The sequence below is a fragment of the Amphiura filiformis genome, chromosome 19 (genome assembly GCF_039555335.1).
Source record: "Amphiura filiformis chromosome 19, Afil_fr2py, whole genome shotgun sequence".
In the NCBI taxonomy this organism is placed as follows: domain Eukaryota; kingdom Metazoa; phylum Echinodermata; class Ophiuroidea; order Amphilepidida; family Amphiuridae; genus Amphiura; species Amphiura filiformis.
In genome coordinates this window covers 41296168-41322119 of record NC_092646.1, presented here as the reverse complement: position 1 = coordinate 41322119, position 25952 = coordinate 41296168, and positions in this window count along the sequence as shown.

Genomic DNA, 25952 nt, shown 5'->3' with positions numbered 1-25952 from the left:
TATTTACAATAAAAACACCTTCAAAAAGTTGGCCGATTTCACATTTTATGTTATCTTATCTACAGAAGGTGTGATTTATCCTTCGTGCATACATCACTTTACATCTGAAATCGACCAAGTAATAATGACACACGGACAATTCTTAAACAGCATCTTTTGCACAGAGTTCAATGGGATTTGAAAAATATAGTGGCAGTTGAAACTCAGAGGATGCCTTACAAACGCACTTCCCAGCAAGTCTTGCGGTTAGCACAGCTGTGTGAGTGAACATGACACCACTGCCCGCCCACTGCATACACATGTGCATGGTTAAATTTGAATTTGGACAGATATATTTACAATAAAAACACCTTCAAAAAGTTGGTCGATTACACATTTTATGTTATCTACAGAAGGTGTGAATTATCCTTCATGCATACATCACTTTAGATCTGAAATCGACCAAGTAATAATGACACACGGGCAATTCTAAAACAACATCTTTTGCACAGAGTTCAATGGGATTTGAAAAGTAAAGTGGCAGTTGAAACTCTAGTGATAACACTTTTACAATGCATCATGGGGCTTCCTTAAATCATCCTCGGGTTGAAACTCTAGTGATAACACTTTTACAGTGCATGATGGGGCTTCCTTAAATCATCCTCTGGGCTGGTACGTTCAATCTCAGCCCATTGTCATTTTGACAATTCAACAGGAAGGCCTGTTTCCATTGCTACATTCTTGATGTCTTATATTAAACGAAAGTACGATTGTCGGATTCCGAATGATATTGTTGATTGTAACACATAATAAGTTCTATGTTAAAGCTTTGTTTTACATTACCTAATTACAATTGGGTGAACAATGTGTTCGTATGTTTACTGCGCTCTGTACAAAATAGAAGAATAACATTACATAAAACCCTCCACCACTAAATACTTACAAATTAATACATGAAGAAAATAATATTTAAACTGGACTACTGCCTAACATTTTGTGTCTTGAGCTGTTTAAGGTGGTTATGCAGGCATTATAAAAGTGCTCTAAACAGATTAATTGAGTAGACCAAAGTACACTGATCAATATGCCTTTTCTTTGGAATCAATCGGACATAGGCCTACGGTTTTCAAAATGCATCAATTTATATTTTCTTTGTATCGTATTGTCTTTATCAATAATCAATCAAGTCAATAAGCTAAAATGACTGGAGAAGCTCATTAACATATAATTTTTGCCAATATTTTGCTAAAAATCCATGCATAAATGTTCGGGGGTACTTTTATTTTGCATAAATTTGCCCTGAAACTTGGTCAAAGTGTTTCTAATATGTTTTAATGTATTATATAGTGAAGGCCAAGTTCAATAATAAACAACATGTTTTACATCCGACTTATTCAAAACAAGGTGGAGGAAAGGGCATTTTATTTTTTAGAGCAGAATCGTGAATACCCATAATTATAGTTATTCTAGCATACACTATGTCTGCACAAAAGAGGAGAAATCTTTTATTTGTTATACTGACATATAGGACCCCTTATTTATCTCAAAACATTCCTAAAGTGTTTCTAGTTTATTAGCAAGGCTATAGGAAGAATATTTGTTTTGTTAAAATAACTGACTTTCACAAAATACAAATTTAATTGAAGAAACCTCAACAAAGGAAACAAAGAAGACGTGAAACATGTTAATTTTGTTTATTTGGCCTAACTTAAGGGCTATATGTTTTACATCCTACAGCATTATCGTTGCTCAACAATGTAAACACGTTTTGTAACATTCCTAAAACATTTTTGAAAACTTGGTACAAATCATTCTAAACAGAATGTTATTTTGGAGTTGCAAAAATATTTTGAAAAACATGTTTGTCAAGTATTTACAATCACGATTTTAAAATGTTTTCACGACCTTTATATAACGCGACATTTAAATGTTATTAAAATGTTTTACGTTCTTATAACATTCCAAAAACATTTTTGAAAACTTTGTACAAATCATTCTAAACATAATGTTATTTTGGAGTTGAAAAATATTTTGAAAACGATGTTTGCTCCAAATATTTCGTTTTTATAAATATTTACAAATGAAGGTAAAATGTTTCTAGTAAATGGTTGAAATTTTAAACAGGGTCAGTCCATATCAAATCAACCAATTTCTGAAAAGTTCCCAGGTGACCCTCTCAGATTTTGATGAAATTCCATCAGAATATTCTTTTGTGGCCACAATGAACCCATACAAAAATTTGGCTTCATAGGCCATGTCGTTTTTGAGAAATGGCCCTTTGAATTTTGGCCCGGACCCCCCCCTTTTGGCACTCGCGAGTGTCATTGGTGATTTTACCAACTTTGGTGGCTCATAACTTCTTGTTCTGAACAGATATAAAGCTGCAATCTTGGATTCTAGCTAACCTTATGTCACATTTTTAGAATCTGGCTCTAAATTTCAGATATCTGCTTTCCTTTTTAAGTTATGAGCACCCAAAGTTGGCCATTTATTCAACCGCAAGTGTGATTTTGTCATTTTGGGGGTCCCCTGGTGTCAAAAATATGTGGTCATATGACTCAAATGTCATAGATACATTGTCTATAGGTACATATCTAAGCCCACAAGCAAGTTTGAGCAAATCAAACCATTAATGGAGGAATGGGCGGTATACGAAGTTGGGTTCGGGTGAAAATTTGCTGGAGACCCCCCTCTTTCAGACCAATGGTTGACCATGTTGACAGTTGAAACATGAATTGAAATTTACAGCCCTGAAACATACTTATGAGACCTACCTAGAAACAAAAATCAGCTTTGGTACTCAACTCCATCATAGTTAGATGGCAGCTTGAAAATAGGGTGGAAAACCTACTATTTCTTGTCTAAGGGTGTTGAATTCAGCAACCATGACAACAAAATCAGCAAAATTTGACCAAGTTTTTTCACAAGTGTCATATGAAATTTGTTCTGGGTGTGTTTTAGAGGCTAATAAACACATCTAGAGTGGTCTGTAATGTACGACCCAAAAATATGCACATATACTAAGTAAAATTTTGCATATTTTGTTGCCATGGTTGCCGAATTCAACACCCTTAAACAAGAAATAACAGGTTTTTCTCCCCATTTTCAAGAGCCATCTAACTATGATGGAGTTGAGTACCAAAGCTGAATTTTTGTTTCTAGGTAGGTCTCATAAGTATGTTTCAGATCTGTAAATTTCTATTCATGTTTGCTCCAAATATTTCGTTTTATAAATATTTACAAATGAGGGTAAAATGTTTCTAGTAAATGGTTGAAATTTTAAATGTTTTTGCTTCCTAAGACTATGTATTTATTATCAATATCATGCCTTATACTCTGTTTGACCAAACTTCCTATTCAATCATGAGATGGAAATTTGTTTTTAAGATGTATCCGGGAGTTGTATAACACTTTCAATTTTCATTTCATCACGCTCTAAAACAAACGATTTCTTATGTATTACTTTGTTTCGTGATGAAAATCGTGATGTTTTATTTCATCACTCACGAAAAATTGATTTCTTATGTATTACTTTGTTTCGTGATGAAAACCGTGATGTTTTATTTCATCATCACGCTCTAAAACAAACGATTTCTTATGCATTATATTTGTTTTGTGATGAAAATCGTGATGTTTTATTTCATCACGCTCTAAACAATAATTATAGTTACATGCATTTTAAGAAAAAATCTTATTAAAACAGTATGTTGTTTAGAAAAAATGTAGAAAGTGATGATGATGATGATGATGATGATGATGATGATGATGATGATGATGATGATGATGATGATGATGATGATGATGATGATGATGATGATGATGATAATGTCTCCAAAAGTGTCCCGGTTTGTTTTTCTTGCCCTAAATCGTGCGTATATCTATAAAATAAGGCACTTCAATAATCAATAATCAGTCCCGCGACGGTCTCCGCTAACTAGCTACTAACTTGGGTTATGGGCGCTGATTTTCATGTTCACTGTCACTTACTCATCAGCGAAGTACGACCCTTTGTCAATCACCTTCAGTACCCCATTTCGGCATACTATATAAGAAACTCATCATGATGATCGAACAGAGAGTACTTTAAATGTAGCTTGTACCGTTTTCGTGTGGCATTCTTCAGAAGTGAGCGGTCCGTTTACCAAAATTTTCGGTCAAATCTCCATTCAATTAACACGGGAGTTGGCTAGCTATGCCTTGCCCTCACTCACTATTTTACCAAAGTACCAAATTTCTGAACATCTAACCTATAGCTGTAATTTTAGGTCATGTACTTTTAATATTGGCCGGTTAACCCTAACCCTAACCCTACCACAATATACTGCCGGCCATTTTGAAAAAGTCCACTGAACCAATGTAGATACATTTTATGCAAAAAACCCGGCAAAAAAAGCTTTCCGGATTCGGTTTCAGCAGCCAAAATGGCTATAGAATCCACTCGTCTAATAAATGATTTGCAAAAAATGCTATCATTTGCCCAGGTACGGTATTGTGCAAAATTTTACTAAACAGCAGAGTAAAATCTTTCCCTTACTCAACACCGGGTAATTTTACTCAATTCATGTGATGTTTGGTTTATAATGTGATTTTTGGTTTACATTGTGATATTTTGGTTTAAAATGTGATTTTTGATCAAAAAATTAGTTTTTGGTCTAAAATGTGCTTTTTGATCAATAACTTGATTTTTTTGTTGGTCAAAAATCAAAAATGTGACTTTTGGTCAAAATTAATGTGATTTTTGGGTTGGAAGGTGTTTTTGGTCAAAAATGTGATTTTTTTTTGTATGTATGATTTGTTTTCCTTTTCTAAAACATCTTGTTTTAAAATTGGGAAACAAATGATAATGACGTAGATATTCATTTGTTTTATACACATTACCCACCTAAAAAAAATGCGGACAGTCCTATATTGCATAATATGTATTTCGATTGAACATCTGCATTTTGTACCATTCAAAGAACAGTAGTTTTAGCTAGTAGTAGGCCTAACTATACAGTTAATATTGATGAGAATTTCAATAATATGATATTGGAATTAAATTCATAGTCCCTCTTTAAAAATAAAATGTTATCAATTTCAGAGAATTGAGGCCCGATTTAAGGGGGTACTACACCCCTGGCCAATTTTGTGCCTATTTTTGCATTTTTCTCAAAAATTATAGCGTATTGGTGAAAAGTAAGACATGTATATTATAGGGGCAAGGATTACAACTACTGCACTGAAAATTCAGCAACTCAAGCCAAGTAGTTATTGATTTATTGATCAAATATTGGGTTTCCCTCATTTTTGACTGTAACTCCACAACTGTTGTCTGTGCTGAAATAAAATTTCCAGTGCAGTTGTTGTAGTCCTTACCCTGTAATATACATATCTTACTTGTCACCAATGCGCTATAATTTGGAGAAAAATGCAAAAATAGGCATTAAAATTGGCCAGGGTGTAGTACCCCTTAAGAAAGTTAAAAATGAAAAAAGAATCCTCACTTTGCAGTTTTTATGTTTCTTATTATTTTGTGATGATAAAAGTAAGGATATTTTAACACTTTAGAAATTTCTCGTTTGTTATGTTTCTTATTACTTTGTGAGGAAAAGTAAGGAATTTTTGTATTACTTTGGAAATTTTTCACTTGTTATCATCATGTTTTGTGATGACAAAAGTGAGAATTATTTTCATCATTTCGCCAACTTCTCATTTGTTATGTTTAACGTTTCTTATTATTTTGTGAGGAAAAAGTGAGGATTTTTTTATCACTTTGGAATGTTTTCATTTGTTATATTTCTTATTATTTTGTGATGAAAAAGTTGTTCATTACGACGCCAATTTTTCATTCATTTTTAAAATTATTTTGTGATGAGATACGTGAGGATTTCTATCACATTCGAAATATAATTAGATATGGCACGATTTGGGGGAGAAATTTTGGCACCTTTTTTTGTGGACATCATAATAATTCATCACTTTTTTCATCACTTTGAAAACAATATTACAAAATGCAATCAAACAATATCAAGGCATGGAATAATAATATTAAATTTCTCAATCCATGGGCTTAAAGCAACATTGTACATTATACAGAAAATTAAAAAAATCCGAAGTAATTTCAAAATCTGTTTTCCATACAAAATAATGTGAAACGTAACAAATTAAAAATTTGCGAAGTGATGAAAAAATCCTCACTTTTGTCATCACAAAATGATAGAAAACATTAAAAATCAAAAATATAAAAGTAGTAAAAATCCTCACTTTTTTCACCAGAAAAATATAAGAAACATAATAAATAAAAAATGTGCAAAGTTATGACAAAATTCTCACTTTTTTCCTCACAAAATATTAAAAGACATAAAAAATTCAAAATGTGCAAAGTGATGAAAAACTATCACTTTTCCTCACAAACTATAAATAAGAAACATAACAAATGAAAAAATTACAAAGTGATGAAAAAAATCCTCACTTTTGTCATCACAAAATAATAGAAACATTAAAATCAAAAATATAAAAGTAGTAAAAATCCTCACTTTTTTCACCAGAAAAATATAACAAACATAATAAATAAAAAATTTGCAAAGTTATGACAAAATTCTCACTTTTTTCCTCACAAAATATTAAAAGACATAAAAATTCAAAATGTGCAAAGTGATGAAAAACTATCACTTTTCCTCACAAACTATAAATAAGAAACATAACAAATGAAAAAATTACAAAGTGATAAAAAATCCTCACTTTTTTCCTCAAAAAATATTAATAAGAAACATACCAAATGAAAATATTACAAAGTGATAAAAATGTCGGGTTGGTACAATTTGTGACCCTAACTTCTCATACCCGACTTTTCAACCTAAAATTTCAGCCAATATGGTACATATTTTCTAATGATTTAAGCAAAATATTTTTTTTTAATTCTCAACAACCCAACTTAACTAAATAACAAAAACTGATGCTAAACTTAAAATGTGTATCCATTATTTAAATTCAATCAATCCCGGAAATTAAGCATGTTATTAAAACCCTAAGCCACGATGGGTAGATTTGTTTTGATTACCCAGATCAGCTATAATGCGTATAATAAAGGCTACTGCATGGAGGTGAGGTTTATGACCAAGAAATGTAAATATTGACTTTCCCTCTGTGTGTGTCATCACATGAACAATTACGTAATCGTATTGACTTTTGTTGAACCATGGTTGAACTTGTTAAAAGGTCAGTGAACTCATCATCACTCCTGCCAGAGACCATTTTCTCGGGGGGGTGCCCTGTGCAAGGCAACATGATTCAGCTTTGGCCCTTCAGATCTGTAACCTAACTTTTCCAAGCTGTCCCAAAAATCTCTTTTCCCGTGAAAATTTGCTATCAATGCTAAAATGCGAAGGGGATACCGGAGCCAGGGGCCAAAATTTCCACATCGCATCGTTCAACTAAAAACATTAATTACCAGGACAAATGCGCGCGAAAAAATTGCAATGAACAAAATAATCATGTGCCATAAAATCGTGCCAAAGCCCACCCCTATAGCCAAAGTCATCCTTAAAGAACTAATATCACTTTCAAAACATACTGAATCTTCAATTATTAGGGGGGCTGAAAAATATGTAGGGGGGTTATAAAATTTTGGAGTTCTGAATATAGGGGATTCAAAAGTTTTGGGTGTATGAAGAGGGAGGTTAAAAAGTTTTTGTGCACTTAGAGGGGGGGCTGTAAAACTTTAGCTACATTAGTCCTGAAGCAAAAAATAAAGAATAGCCTGCAATATTTTCGTAAATGTTCCAGTATTAAAAACCAAAACAAAAGTTCATTCCAGATAAGGGTATTTATTTGATACAGTTAACATAATTTAACTACGTCCACGCCTAAACGCAAAACCTGCTATTTTTGAACTACGTCTGCGCCGACTGCGCCGACATAAAAACCAAGACCTACGGTCCAAACACTGCATGTAGCAGCAAAACACTCAAACACTTCTGGTATCAAACACAAAAGAACATGTCATCCCAATTCAACTTCAACGGGGACAAATCCCCTCCAACACTGCGTCCATGCCCCATTTATAAAATCACCCATTTTAATTACGACCACACCCAAAGCCCAAACATGCTAAATTTCGACTACGTCTGCGCCGACATTAAACCAGGACCTATACTTTGTCCAATTTACATGTACCAACAACAAATTCAAACACTATCAAACACAAAACAACATCTTGTAGGCCTACTCCTTCAACGCCATTGTGGGACAAATCCCCCCGCAATACTGCTCCACGCTCCATTTTTAAAATCACCACTTTTAACTACGTCCACGCCCAAACGCAAAATCTGCCATTTTCAACTGCGGCTGCGCCGACTGCGCCGACTTAAAAACCAAGACCTATGTCCAACATACTGTTCATGTACTGCCAGTCTGCCACCACATTCACACACAATTTAACATATTATACTAATTCAACATCATGGGCACAAATCCCCCAAACACTATGTCCCATTCATAAAATCACCAATTTTATCCACGTCCAAGCCCAAAGCCCAAACCTGTTAATTTTCAGCTACGTCTGCGCCGACTACGCCGACATAAAAACTAGACATAGAATTTGTCCTAGTAGGCCTATACATGTACCAACAACTAATTCAAATACAATCACACACAAAAATACCACATCTTGAACTCCTTCAACGGTATAACGGGGACAAATCCCCCCGCAATACTACGTCCACGCCCCATTTTAAAAACCTGTCAATTTTCAACTACGTCTGCGCCGACTGCGCCTTGTTAAAAAACCGACACCTAGGGCCTATAGGCCTACTCCCGAGTAGTACCAGCAAACATACTTCCTTTGTTTCATCTGCAACTTAAATAATGCATCTACGCTGCATTGATCAACCCGCCAATTTAAACTGCGTCCACGTCAAACGCCAACTCTGTCGGTTTTTCGACTACGTCTGCGCCAACTGCGCCCACAAAAAAACCAAGACCTATACTTAGTCTCCAGAATAACACACTCACAACATTACCATACACAAATCATTAAAACAGAATACCCCACTCAAGCACAAAACACCCTATTCCAATACATACAAACATGTTACAACTTTATACAACTATACCCCCGAGAGGGGTATTCTGTAGTTACTCCCAACATTTTGTAGCTGATAAATGTATCTACTGCTGATGTATATAGTATTGGTGAAGTAACTTTATTACTTCTGAGAACAGCATTGATGAAGTAGCTATCTGTTGCTGATATCTGTCACGTAGCTATATATCTGGTGCTGATAAAGAGTATAATTGACGAAGTAGATTTAAACTGCTGATATAAATGTTATCAGTACGACAGACGTACTATACAGGATCTTTATTTCAATCCTTACTTAAGGGCTGGGGTATGAACGTTTGGACAGTATTTATTTTGGGACATGAGAGCACATCAGACATATCGAATTGCATTCTGAATACGAAGAATGTCATTCTGATATCAAATAATTTTGATTTTTGAAATTCGCAATTTAATACACATTTTATGGCAAATCATTAAAATTGATATTTTGATATTTAACATTACTTGAAGTAAACTTTATAAATCTGATGATTTATACTTAAAGTGTATGTAGGTGGGATGAAAAGCCGACGATCAATTGAAAATTTTGATCTTTCGTATTAAAGATATGGATTTTTTTCCCAAAACACCAAAAAAAAATAGGTCTTTTTGGGAAAAAAATCCATATCTTCAATATTAAAGGTCAAAATTTTCAATTGATCTTCGGCTTTTCCTCCCAGCTACAAACACTTTAAGAATATATCATTAGATTTATATAATTTACTTCGAGGACTGTTATATATCAAAATTTGAAAAATATCAAATTTTTATAATTTGTCATAAAATTTGTATTATATTGTGATTTTCAAAAAATGAAAATTATTTGATATCAGAAAGACATGCTTCGTATTCAGAATGCAATTCGATAGGTCTGAGGTGCTCTCATGTCCCACAAAAAATACTGTCGAAAGGCAATAAACGCTCATTTTGGAACCCTTAACTCACTTAAATCACTTTGATGATACCATGCCATTTCGCTCTAAAAATTCTACCAACATTCATTGATAGTAAGTTTTTCCTTCATGAGTCTACAGGGTGGTCCAAAAAGAACTTTACCCATTATTTGAAAGTTTAATTTCTCGGAGTTCGGAGCGGCTATTCTCAAAGGTGTTACATATTCTAAATATATGTCTTTCCAAGAATATGTGGTGAAAAGTTTTTTTTTAAAGGAAGCAGTTTTACGTTAGAGGGTCCAAAATCACTTTGTCCACACGTAACTCATTTCATTGGGATGTATCCGATTACCAACAGTATTGTGTTAGGCATACATAATGGTAAATACACTCGGCTTGTCATTCACAATTTTACATGCATGAATGAATATGCAACAATATTGGTAATATCTGCTCTTAAGTTTTCAAATTGGGTAAAGTTCTTTTTGGACCACCCTGTATACGCGTGAAATTATAGACTATACAACCGTAATTTTAAAACATTTTGACAATATTTACATTTATATTCTGAACCGTTTCGTTTGAAACATTTCATTTACCCCCGTCAACTCGATTATTGCATAACTCATGTTTGAGGATACCTCAAAACACAAAAACATGGCAAAAACACTGGTCAAATGAAAGGCCCATTCGCTATTTTTTTGGATATAAATTTATAATTGCTTATGAAACATGCATTGGTTAATGACTAGATGCACATGACAATGGAAAGTTCAAGGGAAGAAAAAAACCGCAATAGTTGTATATAGGCCTACCTATCGCATTATACGCAAAATCCCATGATGTTTTCCACAATATACCCACACCACAAAAAAATTGAAACAAATATTCGATTTCGGAATTATGCGCCGATCGGGGATATACGTACGTGGCTGGTTTTCGTTATTTTTAAAAGTTTCGCTTGGTCACGTAAACAACGATGTAGGCCTATAAATGTGACACACCATTTTATTTTGCTTCGTCTCTTGTGTGTGTGATGCAAACGAAAGGCCAGGGTTGCCAAAAGATTTCAGCCCGAATCGCGGGTCAAATAATCGAAAAGTCGCCTAATTTTTCACTATACCATTGGTGTCTATGGGACCGGAAATTGTCAAAAGTCGCGGGAAAAATCTTCAAAAGTCGCCCAATTGGGCTACCAAATCACGGGTTTGGCAACCCTGCGAAAGGCCAATACCACTTGTACCATCCATCCATCCTGTCAGATCATCCTGTTTTGATGGTAATATAGATTAGTATCATTTCCGCTGGGTTCTGAATTCACCCTACAACCTTATTTTCTGTTGACTTCAGCAGTGTTGCCACAAGTTAGGTTGTTTACGGTGTCATGGCGCGGCAATTCGTTTGTTTTAGTCCCGGGGAAAAGATTTGAGTGTAGGCATATACTGCACTGGGCTCATCACAACCCGTTCGAGGCATGTCGTAGACCCGTTTGAATTTGTTATAATGATAATACTTTATGTTCCCAAGTTATACCAATTTATACCAAAAAAAGAGCATTTCAAGAGACACAAATTTGCATTGACTTTTGCGTTCATCCGTTAGACTTTATTGAACCTGTTACAAAAGGTAGCAGAAATCGCCTTGAAGAAGGAAATATCTAAATTTGTCACTTTTGTCATTCAAATGAGTATAGCTTAGTGGAATAAAATCGCATCGTGCCATTATTTTGCAATTTAGATTTAGTGTCTTTAAGATATTGCTTTTGTTTAAGTGTTCGGATAGTCTACTTTTTAGGATATAGTATCCGTACAAGAGCAGACGGAAAGACGTAACGTACGACGCGACATAGGTATATAGGCGGCCAAAGGAACACCGGGGAAAAGAATAAAGCACCAAACAAACCTATAATCTTTTCAACATGTTCAACTTGCATTGGCAAACACATCGGCAATTTTGCCGCAGCGGCAAAAATGCGCAGTTGCAACAAAACGCCGAGAAGACGAATATTGAAGCGAAGTTCCGAATCAGGCCGAGCAACGCTGAAAATCGCCGGTATCGGTAAGGGGAACCGAAACGCACGCAGCGTTTGTCGACACCGGTACCGATAAACGCAATGGTTATACCATTTAACCTCAGCCTTTATATTGATTGTAAAAGATATGTGTCTAGAGCTAAGAGCCAGAGGCTCCCGAAATCAGGGCCGGATTTACCTTTATGGGGCCTTGGGCCAGGCCAAAATTGGGAGGCCCCAAACGCACCGTGAGGAAGGCATGTGCACTCAAGTGGCCCAGTTTTTAGATTTTACCAGGACATGTGCACTCAAGTGACCAAGTTTTGGTTAAGGTATAAGATCGACGGTGGCAGCGGGAGCATTAAAGTTAGAGGGCGACGAGCCTAGTATATATTAGTACGACATTTGCGCGCGAAGCGCGAGAAAAAAAATTCAATTTCAGACTATTTTAGCCCAAAATGAAGGTGAAATCATGGTGAAATTCGCTACACAATGGGCTAATGCACGCGAAACGCGCAACATTTTGCGATTTTACCCTATTTTGACCCAAATCATGGCGTTTGTCAGGCTAAAAAGGAAGATGCATAGAGCAATTTTTTGGGGCCCCAAAAATTTGGGGACCCTGGGATCAGGCCCATCTGGCCTAAAGGTAAATCCAGCCCTGCCCGAAATGACAAATAACGTAAATGACAGGATATCGCTGATGACGGATTGTGGTCATATGGGCAACGTATGAGAGGCAGTAGGTTTTTTTGGCTCCTGTGCGCATGCTAAGAATGATCAGTAGCCTATTTGGACGATAAATCAACCGAGCTGGCAACTTGTCTTTATTCCACACAAATATGTCCGACAATAACAAGGACGAATTCAGTTTCTACACAGCAACATACTCCGGATCACTAGTATAAGGTCTACCTAAGTTCCGGATGATTGCTGAACAATACTGACATGACTGGATCGACTAATGATGACGTCAAATATCATACCACAAAATACACATCATAGGATATGCATGTAACTTCATCAGTAATGTCTAAAGTGTATGCTTAAGAGACAGACCTACCACTTTGGTTTAATCAAGTTAACAAAATGGTTTCAAAATATCACCAGCAAATACTACTTCTATGGATTGCCGAATTTTTGGCATGCGTCTTGAGAGCGACTGTTGCCACAACTACGCCGTTACCTCTAGTTGGACTATCTCTTACGGCACACCCATCGGTAGCTACAAGAATATCGGTTGGGGAACGATTTGTGTTACAGTGTAATGTTCGGAATAGACTCAATACACAACCTACAGTGTGGCTTAAAAATTCTGTCCGCTTCGCAATTGATGGGACGCTAGAAGAACGATTCATGGATGGCAATCGCGTTACAATGGTACGAACTGTAGTACAAGATCTCAATTTGGAAATTGATACTTTAACTATTACCAATGTACAATCTACAGATGCAGCGAACTACACTTGCCAAGTGTGGACGCTTAAGGTTGGTGCCAATTCGGACGTACTCTCGCAATCTATAGATTTTAAAGTAAGTGGAACAGGAGCTCCAGTAACAATGCCACTTATAACAACGCCAGTAGCAAAACCAGAATGTGCATTGAGCATGTTTAGTGACACACTCGTCGTTCCTTTGGGAGAAGTCGTTGCTCTGTCATGTCAGATGGACTCAGACGCTAGTATGTCACATAATTTGTATTGGACAGTTGGTAGTGACAACAAAGTTTACAAAGGTGTAACAACTATTGATACAAACACTAACACGGCAAGAATGGTGTTAAACGTTGTTATGAGTACCGAATATGACCAGAAATCTTTTGTTTGTCATGTGAATCGCACGAATGGCGATGTTGTTACCTATGGCACTTGTACTGTGGGGCCGTTTGCAATCATACGCCCTTCAACTGTAGAAATGAGTAGACCCACACCAATATTAACGCCAAGACCTCGGAAGAGGTTTCAGATGACGCCGTTGATCGTTATAATACTGATAGCAGTAGCAGTTTTAGCAATAATTTGTTGTGTTATTTGTATCACATGTTATTGTTGTTGTTTTAAGAAAAGTAAACGAGGCGAATACCGTTTCAAATCACGGTTTAGCGTTAGACGGGAGCCTCTGAAGGCTTCTCCTTCCGCTGCAGCAGAAGCGGAAGCAGATATGCCTTCGTCATCACGTCCGCACCGGGGATTGTCAGATTTTGAATCTCCCTATTATTCAAGTATTGGTGGTCCAAACAGTGAAGGTCATGTACAACTTCCGTTGTCTGCTGGTGTTGACATAGATAACAGATCAGGTGGTGATGGTGCTTCATATACTGCGTTACAAAAACTTTTGAGCCATCATTGACGTCGGCGGCGATGGTTGGTGAAAGGCCTACTACGAGCGGTGCCGACATCGACGAAGACGGGTATAATCTCGTCGGTATTGGAGTAAGTTCCAATATTACCCTACCTAGTGATGCTAAATTATCCGGATCTGCACCTTCCACGCCATCTTTATTCGGTTCGCTACGGCGCCAATTTTCTCGCACTAACTCTACTGGTTCAAGAGTGTCAACAAAAAGTAACACCGAAATGCCATACTATAAAACTATCATGAGAGCTGAGGAGAAAAAATCTCTAGAAACGCCGTATTATCTGTCCGTTTTTCCGCCCGGTGTTACTGTCAATGAGGTTGAAGGCAAAACTAAAACGCCTGTGAATTCTGATCAAGCAGAAACATCTCCGGACTACAAAGCATCGACTGTGCCCAAAATGTCGGGGGTAAAAAATTGAGCGCAAAGGCCCTAATCGGAAAACGACACCGTCAGCATCGCGTGAACTGCTAACCTCTGATGACGAAGGTTATCTGTGCCCAACACCACCCCCAATTTTACTGGGAAGTAAATCGGAGCCGAAATTTTCAAACGCAATGTATAATGTATTTTAAACGCTCTAAGAACTGGGAAAAGTTCGGGAACTGAGACATGCATTCGTGTATTATGATTTCAATGATTCACACATGAGATTCACACATAATATTCATTAAAGCCACACTTAGAAATGAGAATATAAACTGACCAGTATATACCAGTTGTCCTCCTAATGCATGGTATATTGGATGGCACACTAAAAAGTTGGCCAGTTTTTGCAAGAATATGCATATGCCTTCAAGGTGAAATAAACCTGCTCATGTATAGTTTGATCAGCTTGTAATCGGCGAGAATTGTTAGGCTTTTTAATACCACTACACGAAAAAGTAGACCCAAGTTAAGAGTGTTATAGTTGACCTAGGCCTATGTGGTCTATATTGTGTTTGTTAAAGAAAGAAGACAAAGTATTGGGCTTGCATTAATAATTTGGGATACTTCTGGGGAGATGTCACAAGACAATGTTGAAAATAAAATATATTGATATTAATCCGCGATGTTATAAGGCCCGCCGATTACGAGCTGATCAAACTATAACCGTCTGGCCATGGTATGGCCTGCTGTTTCTTTTCCTGGGAAACGATGATTTTCTATGCGGGGGTTTAACTTCAAGTTAATAGTATACATAATACATACAGACATAGCTTAGGAGTAAATCTGATAATATTGAAAAGAACGACAAAGTTATTATATCGTGACGCGCCATGCAAAAGGAGACACCTTTTCCCCAATGAAATCGGACATTCCTAATTGAAGATATCATGGATATTGAGTTTGCAAGTTATGGTAGGCCCTATATTGAAAATTGAGATATCGGTCAATATTATTGACAATGTAGAGAGTGGGAATTACCTTGAAAATGTCTCAAAAATATAAGATGCCAGTTATATTCCGGTCAGAAACTATCAGACAATATTTTAAACATTAATAACATCCCAAATTCGCAACAAACTCAAATTTGTGAAAAACATCACCCCGGGCAGATTTTTGGCTATTTCTCCATTTACGATCTTGCCCAAAAGTGTCTCCTTTTGACATGACACGTCACATATTTGGTATCTTTTCTGTAATATTTATACGTTACTTCTTGCAACACTACTATAGAAATAAAGTCAGTAGGCCTATTGTTTGGTATATAGTAACATGACCATAAGCATGCAAATAAAAATTCCTTTAAAAAGGAATGGGGCGCCCAATGGGAGCTTTGATGTGATGCATGTGCTGGGGGGCACTCCCACGTTGGAGGTGACGCGTATGTAGGGCTGTTAAGACCCCCTTTTCACCATCGCTGTCACTCAAAGCCCCCATTACCAGCACATGCTGTGTCACCCAAAGACCCCATATTTTTCCTGAAATCTGTCACCCAGACATAATTATATTTCCATCTGAACAGGACCGAGCCTCGTCTATCACTATCTTTTGAATAACAAAGCCATTTGAAGCTAGTCATCTAGAACTAGAAATTCAATTTTCGAGGCTTAGGCTCTCACACAAAGACCCCATTAAAAAACTCATATTCTCACCCCCTCCCCATAATTTAGATCCAAACGGATCTACTCTCTCACCCAATGACCCCATATTTTGTACATTTTGGTCTCACCGAATGCCAAAAATCATGCTCTCACGCTTGCAATGACCCTTGCTCTCACCGGATGCCCCTTACTGCACAGCCCAACACCTATCCATTTCATATTGAAGTGCCACCCCGGGGCTAAAATTTAACCGTTTGGATACAATTTTTTTCTTTAAAACAATAATGTAACATTAGCGTAGTAAGCAAAGAAAGATTAAGAAACGTAAAAGCATATTTATTGCAGTGAAAAAGGGTGTAAAATCGTACTGCATTGGGAGCGGTTGGTTTTAAATAAAAAGGAATAAAGATCAGGTTACCATTTCGGTTACTATTGTTAGGAAATCATGTTGTGTGTGTGTGGGGGGGTGGTGGTGGAGCAGAATTATTTTATTTAGGATATAGATTTGCATATTTAATTCTTAAGGATTGTTTTCTGCGACACACAAAAGTCACAGCGTATTCGGTGTTTTTATTAACCCAATAATAATTGTATTTTAAACAAATATGACAAGCATATGGTCGAATCCAACGAAAAGTGTACACGGCATGTTCAGGGCCATAACTTAAAAGTATTAATCAATTGGCATTCGTTTTTGTATTGTGTTTATTCGCCTTGATCATACGCTTCGCGCCATATATAATAAGCCCCCCTTCTGTGAAAAACTTAGACACAGAGACCCCAAAACATGCTATTTTTACCCATTTTTTCAAAATATTTCTTAAGGTATTTTTAAAAACATCTAAATCAGTTATGAAAAGAAGTCATTGGATTGAATCTAAATTAATTTCCTGAAAGGTGTGTATTCAAAGATTGCCTGTTCAATTTTTCACATATTTGTACATAATTATGAATTTTTGTGATAATTTTTGAGTGGTATTTTTTACATTACCTACGAATACAATTTTTCATAGCACTAGATATATCTTTAAAAATGGAAATCACTAATAAATGCGCAATTGATACAAGCTTTGATATGTCCAATACTGAAATGCATTGCATTCGGACATCTTTATTATTGTGTTTAGCTGCCAGAAATTCTAAATGGCACAAAGGTAGGTTTGGTAAAAATATGCATTACCTCCGAATACATGTTAAAAGCTGTGCCATTTCCACAAAGTGAGAGAATAGTAAACAATAGTTAAGCAATAGGTGCAGGGTAATACACTCTTTATTTCTACCAAGTTTCAATAACCTGCGTTTAAATATTTCTGAGATGTCAACAATAAAAGCAAGTATTCGTAGGTAAATTTCGGTAACCGAATGTTACCTACGAATACACTTTGACATCATGACAGTATTGTGAAACACCGCCATTCATGCCAATGCCCATATTGGTACATAACGAAGGCCTGTATGTTTGCTATCAAATCATATGTCATTATGAAAGTTGCGAATTCACATACATGCCCACCATGCAAAACTGAATACGGCTTAATTGGTGAAAAATATGTACTGAAATAGACGACGGTCTGCTCATTTGAAAGAAAAATCAGATTCAAAGAAGATTAGAAGGGGATAAATACTTGGATTTGTCCACTGTCATGTGTGCTTCATTTTAAATGTTTACCGACCTTCTGGTTTCTGAGTAATTTGTGTCCAAATTGATTTATTCGAAGGTAACTTTTGACGTTTTCGCTAAGGTTACCTACGAATACAATGGAAAAAACGACTGTTCTCATTGTCTCATGATCTAGACAACACATTGATGGACCCTGGTATAAAGCTAATTGTAGTTGCCCTCAAATGAAAGGCCACAAGACGTAACTGACTCCAAGATGGACTTCACAAGTCTGCAATAACGGTTTTAAGCGATTTGTGTGCAATTAAGCAAATTAAAGTCACTTTAGTGCCTTTGTTTCTTACTTCAATCCTCTTTCAACCGCTGTGAACCGACATTATTAATACATGATAGGGTCTAAAGTATCAATAAACGCACATAAAGAAAATAATACATTCAAAGTGCTTTATAAAATGAAGTTTTGATTGCGATATCCACCAAAAGTCTAATTCTTACCTACAAATACTGAAATGTTACTTACGAATACAGCATAATACATGACATGTGTAATGAAGTGTCCCTACCAATGGAAATTAATTGTCAAAAACTTTAAGCGGTACCCCAGGACACTATTATTACCCATATACGGATTCATTCAACAATTATTTATTATGTAAAATTGCTGATTAACTTCTTGTATATCAAAATGAAGTGGTCAAAATCTTGCTAAAAGCATCAAACAATTTTTATCTAAGGTAATAGCATTTATTCATTTGGACGTACCATCTGAAAGAGATCTAAAACTACCATTTTATTAATTCATTACCATAATAGCAAAATTTAAACCTATAAACTCAATATAGATACTGTTAAATCGCTCATGTTACCTACGAATACCCGGGTTTCTTCACCTTTTCATTGTATAAAGCGTTAGGTGTATGCGTATATTATCCTAATATTCTTGAAAACATATATCATACTCGTTCTTATACAATGTGTAAATTGATTCATACTCATTTGATAAATAAAATACAGAAACTGACCTAAACTTCATTTTCAAAAATAAACTAGCATAAATTGACTAAGATCATATTGATCGCGTTATAAAAATAAAACAAATATTTTCTGGTTGAGTTAGCATTTTCCTGACACCCTGTGGTCTACATTACACGAAAAAAAAGCGTTAATGGGAAAATTCCATTTGTTTTAGGTTGATTAGTATTGCGATAGTGAAAGCATCCTAGTGGTATTCGTAGGTAACATTGGGTTTTGATATCACATTTACTATCACACGTCCTGGATTTATTTTTCAAGATTAGTAATGGCAATTTTGGTTCCTATAAGGCCAATATGTCATCAATCAATGGGCAAAAGGAAAAAATTGTGGAGACATTTTTATTTCGGACTTTTATTTTTGGCCCGTGGACACTTTTGGTTGGATTCGACCATATACGCACGGGATTTTTAAAGGTAAATGTTTTAACAAACAAATGTCAATTGCAACTACCGCGCTAGATTTTCCAGGGATAAGAGACCATCCATTTTTTTTTTTTTTTTTTTTTTTTTTTAATAAGAAACCATGTTTATCGAAGGAATTCCTGGCTCCTTCAAATCAAGCCGCTCTTCACCTGGATCATAAAAATAATCATTAAAAATAACTTCGTATTTCATAGCGTTAAGGGATCCAAAATGAGCGTTTATTGCGTTTCGACAGTATTTTGTGGGACATGAGAGCACCTCAGACCTATCGAATTGCATTCTGAATACGAAGCATGTCTTTCTGATATCAAATAATTTTCATTTTTGAAAATCACAATATAATACAAATTTTATGACAAATTATAAAAATTTGATATTTTTCAAATTTTGATATATAACAGTCCTCGAAGTAAATTATATAAATCTAATGATATATTCTTAAAGTGTATGTAGCAGGGAGGAAAAAGCCGACGGTCAATTGAAAATTTTGACCTTTCATATTGAAGATATGGATTTTTTCCCAAAAAGACCTAATTTTTTTTTTTTGTGTTTTGGGAAAAAAATCCATATCTTCAATACGAAAGGTCAAAATTTTCAATTGATCGTCGGCTTTTCATCCCACCTACATACACTTTAAGTATAAATCATCAGATTTATAAAGTTTACTTCAAGTACTGTTCAAATATCAATTTTTAATGATTTGCCATAAAATGTGTATTAAATTGCGAATTTCAAAAAATCAAAATTATTTGATATCAAAATGACATTTTTCGTATTCAGAATGCAATTCGATATGTCTGATGTGCTCTAATGTCCCAAAATAAATACTGTCCAAACGTTCATACCCCCAACTACTTTACTTGCATTCAATGCATACTGATTAGTAAACAGTAATAAAATCAAAACCAAAACCAAAACCAAGCAAGTTGTGTTTTGATTTCTAAACTGGGCATACTTTTAAGCAAACAGTTGCGAAGTAAATCTAGCAAGACCGAAATTAGAAGCTTTTTGCAAAGTCAAGCCAAATAAGGAGCCCCGCCGTAGCGGGTGCCCCCAAATTGATGTCGGATAAGTTCTTCTAATTATAGAAGTACGCAAATAAAATCTTGCAAAGACAGATGTAAGGAATTTTGAAAACTTGTCAAAAATTGGGAACAATTTCTAAATAGGCCTACTATTAAAGTAAGCGACTAAAAAGAATGGGCCTACTATCACTTTCCTTCTTTTATTCACGCATTTTGTGCTTCTTATCTAATTCTATCAAAATTCCAGAAATCTGACAATATTCTCACTGTAAAAAATAAGTAACTTTTAGTTTAAAGTTTAAAGTTAAAGTTTTAAGTTTAAGTAATTTTTAAAAACAATTTGTGACAATGCTCTTGTCAAATATTAGGAATCTCCCAGAATTGTGACAATATGCTCACTGTCAAATATTAGGAATCAAAACAATTCCGGGATTGTGACAATATTTTCACTGTCAAATATTAGGAATTAAAAAAATTCCAGAATTTTGACAATGTTCTTACTGTCAAATATTGGGAATTTTATTAACATTTCCATAATTGTGACAATTCTCCGGGAATATTCTCAGTGTCAAATGTTTTTATTGTCAAAATTCCAAATATGTTACAATTCTAGTACTAACATGACTAATACAAGGTCAAATAAATAAATAAATAAATAAGCAAATAAATAAGTAAATAAATAAATAAATAACTCCCTTTCTTTCTTTTTTAAATTCCTTTGCATATAAATAAATACCTAGCACAATACAAGTACTTTGACTCACAATCGTATTTATTTATTTAGGTATTCTATAGGCCTATTTAATAAATTATTTCTTTATTTATTTGGGTGTTTTCAATCTTATTTTCAAAATGATGTGTGAGTATTGAATAATTTGATGAATTAATATAATAATAATGAAAATAATACTAATGAATGAATGAATGAATGAATGAATGAGTGAATGGGTGAAAGAAAGAATGAATGAATGAGTGTAAAAATGACCGAATGAAAATAAATGAATAATAAGTGAATGAAGCAGGACTCAAGTTTTGACGTTACTCTTGACGAGTCATTATGAATGAATGAACAAGTGCATGAAGCAGTACTCCGTTCTAGGCTGTCTTGCCGCTTCATAAGGCTGCGATCACATTCACATAGAAGTATACGGTATTCGCTATACGAAATACGCTCATTCGAAAAGGCTGAGTTCATATAGGAGTGATACTATGTGAACTCTCGAATAGCGAGTATATATAGGTCAGTTTACCAATTTTTCTTCGTCTAATCAAATGCTTTTAACTTTACTTCTTGAGGTCACATTGCATTCAATGAGGTGTCATAATGTGCAGAATTAGATAGTGCATCTATTCAAAAAATGAATTAACCCACATATGGTTTAGTTTTAAAATTAGGACGGTATACGCTGCACTAAAATCGAACACGCACGATTCCCACTATACTATACTAAGCAGGTATAGGGCCTTTTCGAATAGTGATAGTGCCCTCTTATGTGACCCGGTACTATGAAATTACCTTGCTCGATTGAAGCTATACGCGTGCACCTGCAAAACGTGCACCGTATACCCGAATAGTATACTTCTATGTGATCACAGCCTTATGAATGACCGAACGAAAATTAATGAATAATAAGTGAATGAAGCAGGACTCAAGTCTGGACGTTAGTCTTGACGAATGAATGAATGAATGAATGAATGAATGAATGAATGAATGAATGAATGAACGAATGAATGAATGAATGAATGAATGAATAAAGCAGGACTCAAGTCTGGACGTAACCTATACGAATCATTATGAATGAATGAATGAATGAACGAATGAATGGGTGAATGAACGAATGAATGAATGAATGAACAAGTGCATGAAGCAGGACTCCGTTCTAGACTAAGTCTTGCCGCTTCATTATGAATTTGTGAATGAGTGAATGAATGAATGCATGAATGAGTGCGAATCAATGACCGAACGAAAATGAATGAATTATATGTGAATGAAGCAGGACTCAAGTCTGGACGTAACCTTATGAATGAATGAATGAATGAATGAATGAATGAACAAGTGCATGAAGCAGGACTCCGTTCTAGACTAAGTCTTGCCGCTTCATTATGAATGTGTGGATGAATGAATGAATGAATGAATGAAACAGGACTCAAGTCTGGACGTAACCTAGACGAATCATTGTGAATGAATGAATGAATAAATGAATGAATGAATGAATGAATGAATGAACGAATGAATGAATGAATGAATGAATGAATGAATGAATGAATGAATGAATGAATGAATGAATGCATGAATGAAGCATGACTCAAGTCTGGACGTAACCTAGACGAATCATTATGAATGAATGAAAGAATGAATAAATGAATGAATGAATGAAGCATGACTCAAGTCTGGACGTAACCTAGACGAATCATTATGAATGAATGAATGAATGAATGAATGAAGCATGACTCAAGTCTGGACGTAACCTAGACGAATCATTATGAATGAATGAATGAATGAATGAATGAATAAATGAATGAATGAACAAGTGCATGAAGCAGGACTCCGTTCTAGACTAAGTCTTGCCGCTTCATTATGAATGTGTGGATGAATGAATGAATGAATGAATGAATGAAACAGGACTCAAGTCTGGACGTAACCTAGACGAATCATTGTGAATGAATGAATGAATAAATAAATGAATGAATGAATGAATGCATGAATGAAGCATGACTCAAGTATGGACGTAACCTAGACGAATCATTATGAATGAATGAAAGAATGAATGAATGAATGAATGAAGCATGACTCAAGTCTGGACGTAACCTAGACGAATCATTATGAATGAATGAATGAATGAATGAATGAAGCATGACTCAAGTCTGGACGTAACCTAGACGAATCATTATGAATGAATGAATGAATGAATGAATGAATGAATGAATGAATGAATGAAGCATGACTCAAGTCTGGACGTAACCTAGACGAATCATTATGAATGAATGAAAGAATGAATGAATAAATGAATGAATGAATGAAGCATGACTCAAGTCTGGACGTAACCTAGACGAATCATTATGAATGAATGAATGAATGAATGAAGCATGACTCAAGTCTGGACGTAACCTAGACGAATCATTATGAATGAATGAAAGAATGAATAAATGAATGAATGAATGAATGAAGCATGACTCAAGTCTGGACGTAACCTAGACGAATCATTGCGAATGAATGAATGAATAAATGAACGAACGAATGAATGAATGAATGAACAAGTGCATGAAGCAGGACTCCGTTCTAGACTAAGTCTTGCCGCTTCATTATGAATGTGTGGATGGTAGAATGAATGAATGAATGAATGAATGAAACAGGACTCAAGTCTGGACGTAACCTAGACGAATCATTGTGAATGAATGAATGAATGAATGAATGAATGAATGAATGAATGAATGAAGCATGACTCAAGTCTGGACGTAACCTAGACGAATCATTATGAATGAATGAAAGAATGAATAAATGAATGAATGAATGAAGCATGACTCAAGTCTGGACGTAACCTAGACGAATCATTATGAATGAATGAATGAAGCATGACTCAAGTCTGGACGTAACCTAGACGAATCATTATGAATGAATGAATGAATGAATGAATGAAGCATGACTCAAGTCTGGACGTAACCTAGACGAATCATTATGAACGAATGAATGAATGAATGAATGAATGAATGAATGAATGTATGTATGAATGAATGAATGAATGAATGAATGAATGTATGTATGAATGAATGTATTAATTAATTAATTAATGACCGAACGATAATAAATGAATAAATAATTGAATGAAACCGGACTTTCATGCTTTCTTACACGAAGGATAGTCGGCGGCTTAAATCATGTAGCAGATAATTTATTTATCAGTACCTCTTCACCACGGATAGTTGCTTACAACTAAAATGAATGGATATCAGTAGCACTACATAAATGTATAGTTTACCATCGATCATTAAGCAGTAGATATAACTGTCTTAGCTTTTTTTTCTTTTTTAATCTTTGTATATGGTTAAGGCAAATATATATTTTTGATCTGATTATCGAATGTATGGATAGATAGTTTAGCAACATCCGCCGTGAATATCTTAATTTAAATATGCACGCCGTTAAAGGGCTGGGGTATGAACGTTTGGAGAGTATTTATTGTGGGACATTAGAGCACATCAGACATATCGAATTGCATTCTGAATACGAAGAATGTCATTCTGATATCAAATAATTTTGATTTTTGAAATTCGCAATTTAATACACATTTTATGGCAAATCATTAAAATTGATATTTTTGATATTTAACAGTACTTGAAGTAAACTTTATAAATCTGATGATTTATACTTAAAGTGTATGTAGGTGGGATGAAAAGCCGACGATCAATTGAAAATTTTGACCTTTCGTATTGAAGATATGGATTTTTTTTCCCAAAACACCAAAAAAATTAGGTCTTTTGGGAAAAAATCCACATCTTCAATATGAAAGGTCAAAATTTTCAATTGACCGTCGTCGGCTTTTCGTCCCTACTACATACACTTTAAGAATATGTCATTAGATTTATATAATTTACTTCGAGGACTCTATTATATCAAAAATTTGAAAAATACCAAATTTTTATAATTTGTCATAAAATTTGCATTATATTGTGATTTTCAAAAAATGAAAATTATTTAATATCAGAAAGACATGCTTCGTATTCAGAATGCAATTCGATAGGTCTGAGGTGCTCTCATGTCCCACAAAAAATACTGTCGAAACGCAATAAACGCTCATTTTAGATCCCTTAACCCAATAACAGTGGAAATTCGAAAATTATGAGCTTATCAACAACTGTGTCAGCTGTCTGTACGGTCGTTTGAAAAGTGAAGAGCAAAAAAAAAAAGAAAAAAAAAAAAGATTTATAGGCGCTACCGCCCCAAAAGCAACACATTTTGATGTTTAGTACAATTTTTCACATTTTCCGCCCTTTTTTCTTTACTAATTCTTTTTGCCGCCCTTCTTCTTCCGCCGCCCTTCTTCTTACCGCCGCCCTTCGATTTTGCCGCCCCTGCTTTGACCCCGGGGACTGGCGCCCCAAAGCCCCCAAAAAATACGCGCATGGAAAACTACTTCATTACAGATATATCAGCGGTAGATATAGCTATAATTATAATCAATCAAGTTGTTCTTCAACTCCAGTATCAGCTTAGTTGATCTATCAAATGAAAACCTCTTCATTAACGCCGATATCAACAATTTAGCAGTTATAAACTTATAATCAATCATTAACACCAATGTAAGACTAGCTGATAACTACTTCATAAGCAGTAGATAGCTTACCTATAATCAACCAAATAGTTCTTTAGCACCGATATCAGCCTAGCTAATTTATCAAGTAAAGCTTCTTCATCAACACCGATATCATCAATAGATAGCGTATTATAATAAATCAAATAGGTCTTTAACAGATATCAGCCTATAGTTGATCCATCGAATGA